Source organism: Apium graveolens, chromosome 2 (assembly GCF_009905375.1).
Source record: "Apium graveolens cultivar Ventura chromosome 2, ASM990537v1, whole genome shotgun sequence".
NCBI classification, from domain to species: Eukaryota; Viridiplantae; Streptophyta; class Magnoliopsida; order Apiales; family Apiaceae; genus Apium; species Apium graveolens.
In genome coordinates this window covers 216707269-216717260 of record NC_133648.1, presented here as the reverse complement: position 1 = coordinate 216717260, position 9992 = coordinate 216707269, and positions in this window count along the sequence as shown.

The following is a 9992-nucleotide window of genomic DNA, read 5'->3' as shown; positions in this document are numbered from 1 at the left end:
CTTTGCTCGACCATGATTAATTAGCTTAACTTGATTGGCATACCTTCGAATGTTTGAGATGATAAGATCAGGGAATTTCAAAGAGAAAAGAATTTCATATCATAACGGAACCAAAATCTGAATTTGAGAAAAAAGTATTGTTAAAATAAGAGAATAACTGAGAGATCAATATGATCAAATGAACTTGGTATTGCCTGTCCAAATTAAGACACTACTAAAGGTTGTTAACCTTCTTGTAGTCACAACACACACAAGTGATGGCGTCCCATCCAACTCCTATCACACAGACAGGTATACCTTGTGTCCCCTATAGTTAGGGTTGTTCATCTCAGTCAGAATAAAAAAATATAAAAGAAATTCAAACTTAAATGAATAAAACTGAAAAGATCTCAAAGCTGATATTTCTGGAGAAGAATGAAATCCAGAATACAAGATTCTGGCACAAAATGATTAAACGAGTGTTAGGGAATATATCTTTTAATAGATACCTCTTTTCGAGAGATGTCAAAAGAATTTATAGAAAGAGAAGGTATTGCCATGGTCTTAATACTTACCTTCTATTTGAACTCTTCTGTTGACTCGTCAATCGATTCTAGACACTTCTTCATGTTCCAAGGATATCGATAATCTCCATCGTCATCGAATCGTAGTCTCGGAAAATTCCACAATAGAAGTTTGCAGCTACTACGAGTTCTATCCAGCTCAGCACAACCAACTCAACCAAATGCGCTTATCTTAACTTACTCGTTGGTACTATATCCAATAGTCCAATAGGAACTCGATATGAGCTCAAGCGTCCTCACATAGCTATACACAGTCCTACACACTCTCTTTTCTAGTTTACTACAACCTCAGCTCTGAATCCAACCTGTAACGCCCCCAAATTCGGGGTCAAGGGATTTGGTCGTCACTATAAAATCTCAATCCAAAATAACATGTTGAATCAAAATGCAAATGCCAGCGGAATATATTTATCATCTATGACTCCAATTAATCCAAGATCTTTTAAGGTTACAGTTCTGGAAACAAGATATCCAAATTCCACAAATAAATTTTCACTTTCTTTTAAAACTCTTTTCAACAAATTCCAAATCACTTTTAACCCGCTAGTATAACTTCGAAAAGAAGTATACAAGGCCCAACTATAAAATAACACAATTATAATATAATATAATATAAACAACTTTTCATAACAGAACGTACACTAGCCCGCAAACCCTGGACCAACCACCTTCCAAGAGCTTCTTCTTTGCTTCTTCGAATTACGCGGCTAAACAGCGCAAGTTAATCCTCACTGGAGGTTAAATTTAAAAACAAGCAAGTATGATTGAAAGAAATGCTCAGCAAGATCATTGTAATATATATATAGTCATTTTGATATAAAACCGACATCTACAATAGAGCAGATTATTTTAAAAACATAATTGGTGAAACAGAAAATTTATTAAAGAATCGGATAATTGTTTCTCACTATATTCAAAACTCTTTTTGATATTTTCGAGCGAAATGCTTCAGCAATACTTTGAATCTTGATGAGAATAAAACTCGTAAAACAGTGTTTACGGAAATATCGTAAACAACAATAACAAGAAGCAATGACTATGGATTGAATCAGAAACTTTATTCAAAATCGAACTCTTGACATTAATACTCATTTTATTGTCATATCAAATTAGATATCAATACGAACTTTGATGTTCACAACCTACCCGCGCTAAAATATGGAAGTCAACATCAATCATTTGCATTAATACCACCTTTGATATTTAACAACAACTTAAATATCAACATCAATCAGCAACTGAATTAAAACTGTATTTCACCTTTATTCAAAATCAAAACAATTGATAAATCATTCATTATAAGATTATCAAAAGCAATATAATAATTTAGATTGGAATCCTCGAACAATGCTGTGTTGCCGCCAGTGATCAGTCGCGGAGCAACACCGGTATGCCGAAGCATATCCAACTAAACAAATGGGGCACCCAAGGCAAATATCGGCCTAATGGTATTATATCATGTATAATACCTAAATCTCTGCTGGACCGCCGTCACGGCCTCTTATGCAACCATCCAATCTTAAAACATTTTATTTAAAGGGGTCATAATACTCGACACCCTTGTAAACTTTTATTCGCCCATTTACTTGGGCAGGAATACTCACAAAACCAACTCATTTTTTCTCAAAACCCAAAACATTTATAAATCCATTCATTTATAAGTAAAATCACTTAGCTATTCTGAACATAGAATAGCAGAAGAGTATTTACATACACCGAATCATTTATTTCATCGATGTGTAAAACATTTATCTATTCAGAACTGAGAATAGGGAAAACAATACTTGCATAATAGGATTCAAAATATATATCACTTAAACAATAAGTGATGATAGGGATACTTGTCTTTGAGTCTTTAGCAGTTAGTCATACTCGCAATAACACAATTATTTTAGTCTGACATCTCAAGGCATCAACGTCCTTTACTCAGCTAAATCTCTGATCTGCTGCTCATGCCGTGCTGCAACCCAAGATTCCATACTATTCAACTCTTCTCTCCATCCATTTCATCTGGTCATGATCGTCTTTAAAGACTCGTATCTATAATGAAAAGATCACACTTTAATCGTCTAAATGATAATTACTCGACGAACTGCACGTCAAAACTCTATGGTCTACCCATACGATAGCCCGCACATAAAGAAGACAGACAAACACAAGACCATTCACCCACTTACAAACGTAATTCATATAACATGTAAGCACATAATTCGCGTATCACATAATTCATATCACATATGACTCGGTTCGTTTAAAACAAAAATTGGGTCAAAATTTAATTTATTGATCAATAATCGACTCAGAATGAGTTGTAAAACAAGAGAACTTTCGAAACAAAAGGATTTGGGTATCGAAAGTATTTTTATTGAAAGAGTAATATTTTTCTGAGTCTATACGTGTTCGTTTCTTATTAAACGGACGAACGGTTTATTTATTATAAACAAAATAAGAATAAAATTAAATTAAATCAATTAATAATAATATTAATTGATTTTTATATACCAAGATATAATTTTTAAAAGTTTAAAAATAATTTTAGAAATTATTTGAATTAATTATAAATAATTTACATTTATTTAACTATTTATAAGTAAAATTAATTGATTAAATGATTTAACCAATTAATTAAACTCATAAATAATTAACTAAAATAAATTATAAATAATCGAATCAAATTGGATTTTTGAAAATAATAAAAGAAAATAATTTCTGGAATTTAAAATAATTATGAAAATAATTTTTAGAATTTAAAATAATAAATAAATGAATTTTTTGGAAATAAAATAAATGATTTTTGGAAAAACAGAATGAATTTTGAATTATTTTAAAACTGAAAATCTCGAAACAGAAAATGAATCAGGGGTTAGGGTTCAGGCGGATCAAACCCAGGTCAGGATTAAACCCAACCGGGTCGGTAGGAACCCTAACGAGTTCATATGAACACCGCCGGAGATTTCCGCCGGTTTCTGGAAATTCCCGAATTCCGGTCACCGGGGAATTTTCCGGTAATGCCCAATTCCTAACCCAAAACAATCATTTTCGATTCGTTTTTCAGCCTAATCAATTCGACTTAGTCCCAACAATACCAGTTATTCCAGAAACACAGCAACAATAACAACTCGACAATTTCCGTCGAGTTCTTGACAAAGTCCGGCGAATAAATCCGGCGAATAAATCCGGCGAGTTAATATCGTAAATCGATCGTAATAATCATACTAAAGCTTATTATAAAATCATAAACACTCAAAATCATTCAAAATCAACAAATCCAATTCGAGGAAAAACAAAGAAAATTGAAATCACAAAGTAATCGACCTTTGTTGATGTTTTTGATATCAATAGATAGAGCATAAGAAAAGCTTCAATTCGAGTATCAAAATGTCAAAAACGGATCACCATAGCCTCCAAAATCATCAATTTAAGTTTGAGCAAAAATTTCTCCCCCCACAACTATGTTCTTCAATATCTATTTTCTGAAAAAATAATTTAATAAAAAAATAATAATAATTAATATGTTCTGCAGATATTTATATTATTACAAAAATAGACACCCCAAAAATCAAATAAGGGTGTTTTTATCCCTTAATTAAAATAACTAGGCCTCAATATAACAATTACGGGGAATAATTTTAAAAGCGGTAAACTATAAAATTTGTATCGAAATTTCCCAAAAATTGTGAATAATTCAAAAATACAAAAATATTGGGGGCTTGAAATACGTATAATCTTAGAAAAATAAAAATACGAATTTTTTGGGCTTTGAAGTCCCGATGGGGTCCCGGTCCGTTGATTTTTGAAAACAAAAATGATACTAATATTAACAGAAAATTCCAAAAACACGTAAAATACAATCAAATGTACATACATCGAGATAAAACGAGTACCTCGATAAAGACACAAATAAACACGCGTCCAAATTACGGATTGATTCATATAAATGCATCTTAAACACGTAACAAGTATCCTATTGGATCATATCGGATCTGAAAATACATTACTTAGCCGCTAAATAACTATAAAATGATACAATTTATCATCAGATTTGGATAATTATCAAAACCGGGCTTCTTATAATACACCTTATAACAAAATAACGTAAAATATCCCGTCTTTCGAGAATACGGGTTTTGTTGGTCTATCAAAATGCTTATCGTATGGAAAATTTTATGCCGGGACGGATACGGGTCAAACCGTAATCCGGATCGAAAAAGTTAAAACACGAAAAATGTCTGAAATTACCAGATTAGGTTAGGAAGGAGTTTTCGAAGAGTTTCGGGTTGTTAAAACGCAAAAACGGTTGAGGTTGGACAATTCCCGGCTTTTATAAAATAGTTTTGTAATTATACAGAAAATAATTATTAAATCCATAAATCATTATAAATCATATAACAGTCCAAAAATTACTAGAAAAATATCACAATTATCTATATTTTATTCTAGACATATAAAAATTAAAATACTCAAAGAATATCATATATAAACATCCTAAACATTAACTCCAATTACCAAATAATTCACTAAAATTCACATAAAATTACATAAACAATTCCAAATAATAATAATAATATCTGAAAATATGGGATAATACAATCACCATCTTCTGAGCCTGCATTTTCTCCTTAAACATGTTGAAAAAATTACGCCGCCACTTCTCCATGCACTTATAAATTGACAAAAACTTAGGGAGAAGGCTGGAGACAGGAAGCTAGTCCCAAAAAGATGACACATCTGCAATAAATGTTTCTCCTTCAACCAGGTGTTCTTAAATCTAAACCTAAACTCCCTTTTTGATTTCATGACATGAACTAAATCTAGAAGAATGGGGTCATGGTCAGACACGGAAGCTTGGAACATGGATAATTTGCACAAAGAGAACTTAGAGTGCCAACTCCTTGAAGCAAAAGCCCTATCAATACGTCCTTGCACCCAGTCTTCTTTACTACGACTCTTCTCCCAAGTATATAAGCCACCAAACAACTTTATCTCTATCAACATACTCTCCTCAATTGCCATCCTAAAATCCTCCTTTAGCGACCTAGGATGCAAGTGCTTTCCTTTTTTGTCACACTGATATATCATATCATTAAAATCACCCATGATGCACCTAGGCAACGTTGAAACTTCATATAATCTTCTAATTGACTCCGAATAATTTTTCCTTCTATCTCGCTCAGGATAACCATAAAAACAACTTAATTTCGAAGCTTCTATATTCCTTTCATTAAAAATAACATCTATATGAGTATGAGAATGACACAACATAGTACAACATTTAATTCCACAAACATAAATGTAATACGATTATGTTAAGAATCAAGCCTTAATTCTGATGATAAACAAAATCACATTTGTATAATTATGTAAAGACAAAATGTAACCTCCATTTGTTAGTCATTACAAGGGATAACCATTGAAGGAGTAGCCCATTAAATGATGTGGTCATTGTAACATCTTCTGTGAGAAAGTCAATAAATAGATAGCAATGCGCTTATTCATTCATAAATCAGATTGACTCAATGGATAACTAGAACATGATTGCTAAGTATAAATATTCAGTTTCGTGTAATTCAGATTAAGTTAAGTGAGTCATCAACGGCCGGAAAAGATAAAGCATCAAAAACTATCTACATCAGTCCATCAACTGCTAAGAAAATGAATATCAGTGGCTAAGGAAGGAAGCCTGTAGTAAAAGACCTTCAACGACTATAAAATTTTTCTTCGAATGGCTATTCACAACTATGAAGATCTATAGCTACTGATAGTGACGTGACAGTGGTCAAAACCTAGGACTGTCCCAACACATGGCCTAATAGGAATTTCAGTAAAAGAATATGAGTAACCAAGACAAACTTGCATGCGATCTTGGATTCTGAAGAAGAAGAAGAAATATTCCATTTTTATGCATGACGAATTAGAGAGATATTTAAGGCAGTATATCAAGATAAAATCCATCTTCATTTGTCAAGCATCACGGGAAAGAGAACAAAGAAGCAACCTTGCCAGACCTCGAAGACTGCAGTATGTATTGTCTAGCATGCCTTGTAACATGGTGATATATAAATCAAGTAGTAGCAGTGTTTCACTTAAGAAATAGATTCTTCATTTTCACAAGGCTTTAAAGAGATATCCTCCTCTAAATGAAACACTGAAAATCGCAGCTGTGAGATTACACTGGTAATTGCAATAGATTATTTTTTTCAAAATAAATCTCAGGTGGCAAGTCGAAAAATAACCCACCTGAAATTATAAACATTTGTCTTCATATTTCCTCACCCTTGCACAAATTAACTTAAAATTTTTAATTTGCATTCAACCCCTTTTACAAATTAACCTAAGTTGATTGTTAGTGAATAACACTATATATAGATGTAAATTGATTCCACAAACATATATTTCTCAATATAAACATGTTTGTGTCAACAAAATATTAAAAATACAGATTACAACATATGTTTAGGTTATGCTGATAAAAATTAGAGTATATATGTTTAGGTTATGCCCTAGAGGGTTTATATAATACTCTTTAGGCGGTTACAGAAAATCCCTGAAAATAGGTCCAAAACCGATAACCCTCTAAAAAATAGATTCAAGGCATATTTTAACAAATCTCCACCTTGACTTGAATCCTCTCACAAAAAACAGATGTATCAGATGCACCATAATAATTCCAGACGTACTAAAAAAAACTCTTCTGCCTCGGATTTTACCCTAAAAGGGTGACCAACAACTCCGAACATATAATAAGTTCAAACAATGTTGAAACTTGGTATATGGAACCAGCTTGGTGAGCATATCAGCTGGTTTATCAGCAATACCCACTTTTATCACCTTGATTCTCTTCTCACTTTTTAGAAAATGATATCTCACATCTATGTGCTTAGTTTGCTCATGATGGACCTGATCCGTGGCTAAACAGATTGCACTGAGACTATCAGAATACACTGTAGCCTGATCATGATGTAGACCTAAATCACTGACCAAACTTTTCAACCAGATTCCTTATTTTGCGACTTCTGTCAATGCCATGTATTCTGCTTTTTTAGTAGACAAAGTCACCGTAGGTTGCAGAGTAGCTTTCTAAATGACAATTGAACCACCTAGAGTGAAAGCATAACTAGTCATAGATCTTCTAATGTCAACATATGCAATATAATCAGAGTCTGAATATCCTGTCACCAAACACTCTATATCACCTTCATAAATGAGATCAACATCTGACGTACCTTTTAAGTACCGAAACACCCTCTTCACAGCATGCCAATGCTCCTTGCCTTGATCACATATAAATCTATTAACAATACTGACAGATTGTGCAAGATCGGGTCTAGTATAGCCCATTGCATACATCAAGCTTCCTACTGCACTATCATAGGAAACTCAAGACATGTACTCCTTCTTCTGAACAGACTTAGTACATGTAACTGCTTCGTTATATGTGGATGGCTCATCAGAGCTAGGATCCACCTCTTCAGCAACTTATAGTGCATATGCCAGCATATCTTCAAAGCCATATTTCTTTGGAGACAACCCATAATTAGCTCTCCTCGATCGATCAAGAGCCAAAATATGCTGATTTACTACTGGTAATGATGAAACTGATGATTCTGATTCTGACTATGTGTTGAGTGACTCCCTGATCCACCTATTTATCAACCCCACCATTTTCTGTGTGAGGTCCATGCTTAATTAATAACATGATGTACTAACCACTTCTGGCCAGATTCTTTATGTTAGTCCAACATTAGAGATCATGCACCTAGCTCTCTCCAGAAGTGTCTGATTTATATGTTCTTCTATACCATTCTGTTGTGGTGTATCCCTGACTGTATGATGCCTAGAAATCCCCCCATTCTTGCAAAATTCTTTAAACTCAGATGAGCATAATTCCAGGCCATTATCAGCTCGCAACCTCTTAATCTTCTTCCATGTTTGATCTCCACTAACGTCTTTCATTGCTTGAAAATCTTAAAGGCTTCAATTTTATGCTTTATGATGAACACCCAAGTCTTTCTCGAGAAATCATCAATCATTGTTGTAACCCCCTACAAACTCCACCGAGAAGGACCCCAACAATAAGAATGGATGTACTCAAGTGTGCCTTTTGTTTTGTCTGTTGCTTTAGGAAACTTGCTCCGATGTAGCTTTTAAAAAACAGAATGTACATTAAACTCAATACCTATGACCTTATGACCACAAAGAAGATCAGTTTTTGACAAAAATTGCATCCCCCTTTCACTTATGTGACCGAGCCTCATGTGTCACAACCTGGTCATGTTTGCCTTTTCAATCTTAGACGATATAACAACAACAGAACCTCTGAACGTAGAACATTGAAGAAGATACAAGGTACCATGTTTAACACATTTGAGGATCACATCAGAACCCTTGCAGACTAGTAAAACTCCACCTTCAATTTAAAACTGAAACCCTTGAAGTCTAATATACTCAGAAATATCAAATTCTTCGTCATCAGTGAGACATGCCTAACATCATTCAATGTGCAGAAATTATCATGTGTCTGAAGTTTAACTAAGCTTATTCCCACCGCCTCACAAATAACACTATTAGCCATAGAAAACTTTTCACCGTCTACTTGCTCGTAGGTTGTGAACCACCCCCTACGCGGACATATAATGTAAGAAGCTCCAGAGTCAAGAATCCACACATCACAGTGATGCGTGTGATTAGTACCAACTAGAGCGATATCTTCTTCAGAATTATCATCAGCTACAGTAACAGTACCTACAGTAGTACCCACCAATTTATCATGTTACTTCCTTTTCTTGTGATAGTCAGATTTTCCGTGCCCATTCTCTTTACAATAATTGGAGACATCATTAGATTTCAAACCCTTAGGAGCTGGTTTCTTGGATTTATTTTCCCTCGATTTTCCACATCTTGTACTCCCGCTGGCTACCAACACAACAGCCTGATTATCTGCACCTGTATCAGCTGCCTTATGGTGCAGCTCTCTAGAATGAAGAGAAGATCTAACCTTCTATAGAGAAATAGTATCTTTACCAACAATAAACGATTGCACAAAATTCTCATATGATAATGGTAAGGAAGCTAACAGAATTAAAACTACATCCTCATTTTCATCTTTAACATCAATATTACACAATTCTAATAAAATTGTGTTTAACTAATCTAAAGGATCTCGAAGAGGCGTACCTTTTTGCATTCGCTGACTAAATAGATGTGACTTCAGAAATAACTTATTTGTTAAAGATTTTGCCATGTAGAGATTTTCAAGCTTCAACCATAAACCGACGCGGTATCCTCCTCCGCGATTTCAATAATAATATCATCTGCAAGACACAACATAATTGTTGAATGTGTCTTTTCTGTGAGAGTGGCCATCTCAGCGCTTCCAGAAACAGCCGATTTCATGTTCAACGACGCCAAGAGCCCTTGTTGCTTTAACAA